The following is a 2,640-nucleotide window of genomic DNA, read 5'->3' as shown; positions in this document are numbered from 1 at the left end:
ACATCAATGCAAGGGTGGGGTCATTTAAGATAGCACAAGGGTAACAATTGCTTTGTGTTTATATAAGACCTGTTCTATATTTTATTGTGTAATTTCCTCACGTTTGTGTGAATGGTCTAATCCGCCAGTATAAAAGCTTTCAGGTCAAGTCGGTTTGTTTTCTTAAGTCAATTTGAGTTCAGTCTCAGTTTACATTTACTGTTATCCTCAGTAATGTTCAGTTGACCCATTTTAAAAGACCAATACTGTCATGGCGTCGTGGACGCGGCAGACCCAGAAGCTGTAACCCGGAAGTAACTCTCGGACAGGACTAGCTTGAAGGTGGTTTATTTTCTTACGAGGAGAACAAACAGTTTCAAGGTGCGTGGAGTAATCCTCGGGTGAAGGTCTGACATCACCGGAGATGTGGACGACGAGAACTGGTGGAGTATTTCCCACGAGCGAGGTGATCCGTGGATCCAGCGACGTGGACGTTGAGGACGGTGAAACCAACTTGAGGAAGGACGTGAGCGCCGAGGACGGCGAGACCAGGGTGAAGAGAAGCTCTGGACGAAGGAACCAGCGTGACCAATGGTAGGTGGACCTGAGGGTGAGCACAAGAGTCGTGAGCAAAAACAACTTAGCTTGGTTAGCGAAGTTTAAAAGGCCAGACGTATGCACCAGAGTGAGTATAACAAACTGGCGCTGGATACTGAAGAGAAGAACCCTTATGAAGGCAGGCAGGAGATGAGGAGATTCAGGACAGCTGGTTCCAATCAGCAGAGCAGGAGCAGGAGTGCTGGGAGGGGGAGGTGGCTGACACAGGCACCGTGACAAATACTATTGCAATAATATTGCATTTTTGTAAAGTAAATAATTATGATGCTTTGGGTAAATAAATGAACCCTCGTTTGTTGTCATTTTATTTATTTGGTTGTTTTTTTTTAACTTGTCCTGTCCAACAGCTGGGCAAACAGATGAGAGCTGAAGGCCTCTCGTGTTGGACATATTTTACTTTAACAACAGGGGTTCTGGATCTTCTGACAAACCAGAGGTATGACTGAATAAACCCCTTTTTTAATTGAGGTCAAACTTTATTCATTTTAATCGTATTTGAAGATTTTTTGTGTTGGACCGGACAGAAAAGGGAAGGAGGGAAGGAGGGAAGAAGAGAGAGGGATGTTAGAGGGGGGGGGGGGGGGGGGTAGAAGGGTGATTATAAGGGGGGGGGGGGGGTAAAACCATGAAGCAGTATAAAGCAACAAGTGTTTATCAATACGGTCAGGTTCAGATGTAATACAAATCTAGAAGGGCCGGGGCCTGTCCACACACACACTCAAATGTTATAAACTCACCTGTTGGCAGCAAAAATGTCCACATGTCAACATGTACACAAAACAGAGTGTTCACACACGCATACTTATGCCTTAAAACCAACTAGTGTGAAATATTTCATTCAATCACGCAAAGTGTTTGTGCAAAGCTGAGCTAACACCTGTGCTCAGGTGAGTGTTTATGTTCTTCTAAAATGGATGGTGGAATGTGAAAAGGAGGGAGAGTTCCCAGCCATCCCCACACCAAGGCTAAGGTGTGATGCGATCCCCGGCTCTTGGCCTTGCCAGAGAGCTCAGGGATCCCTCTCTGCATGGAGAGAGCACCGCCGGGCCCAGAAAACCAGCACCCAGGGGACGCGGCCACCATTGCCAAGGGCCCAGTTCCCCCTTCCAGGGATGGGGTAGGGGACAGACGGTCCAGATGGTGTGTGTTTGTGAGGGTGTGTGCATGTATGTGTGTATATGTTGGAATATATATTTGGAGGAGTAAAGGGTGTGTGTTCTAAAGGGGTGCAGTTAAAATTGGTGGGTAGGGCACTGAGGGGACATTTCCTGAATTCTCACAGTGATGTCCCCTCACCCTTCCAACCAAGGGCCCCTAAATGTCTAAGGTGCGGTTTAAATTGGGGGGTAGGGCGCTAAGGGGACATCTGCTGCTTGCTGACAGTGATGTCCAAGAACCCCCCCTACCAATGGCCCTACATGTCTAAGGTGCAAATAAAACCGAGATAGGGGGGGGCCCATTCCATATGGCAACCATGGGAGGGGGACCACTCCCAAGTAATTCCTCCCCCACAAGGTGCATCGCAGGCTAAACCCCCCACCCCCTCATGCTAATATGAGATTATATGAGGATGTGGGTAAGTCAGGGACAGCTGGTAGACTGTCCCCCGGTGGTCAAACAGCCGTCCCCCAGCCCCCCCCCCCCCCCCCCCCAGCATAGGGCCCAGGTCCCCCCAGCCCAGGTTTCCCACCCCCCGAGGCGCAGATACCCCAGGCCCCACACCACCCACCCTACACAGAGAGAGAGGAGCCCAGAAAGCGCCGCCTCCCCCGGAGCGAACCCAGGCCCCCGCCCACAGGCGCCACCCCTGGGAGAGCTCTGGTCAGGCCTCGACGGGACTGAGACAGCCAACAAGCTGGGGCAACCGCAGATGGCCTCAGCGGAGACCCCGACCAGTCAAGCCTCCAAGGTCCCGCACTGATGGTGGGCCCTCCCCCTCCCCCAGGAAGCCCCCCCACAGGACAGGGCCAGCAAGCCCCCACCCCGCACGCCCAGAGCGACCTCGGGCCCCAAGAGGGTTGCCCCGCCCCGTCCCAGAGCCAG

The 2,640-nt window shown here is 51.9% G+C and overlaps 1 long non-coding RNA gene across 1 annotated transcript; it reads right to left on the bottom strand.

The window, feature by feature from the left end:
* Window positions 1–311: 311 nt before the first annotated feature.
* Window positions 312–980, bottom strand: LOC111947628. The gene is made up of 2 exons (XR_002873487.1): window positions 661–980; window positions 312–583 (listed from the first exon to the last, which is right to left on the bottom strand). It is a non-coding gene; the product is annotated as an uncharacterized LOC111947628 (long non-coding RNA).
* Window positions 981–2,640: the final 1,660 nt, after the last annotated feature.

This window comes from Oryzias latipes, chromosome 7 (genome assembly GCF_002234675.1).
Source record: "Oryzias latipes chromosome 7, ASM223467v1".
Lineage (NCBI taxonomy): Eukaryota > Metazoa > Chordata > Actinopteri > Beloniformes > Adrianichthyidae > Oryzias > Oryzias latipes.
Note: the sequence above shows the minus strand (reverse complement) of the source record. Positions and strands in the feature narration are given on the sequence as shown.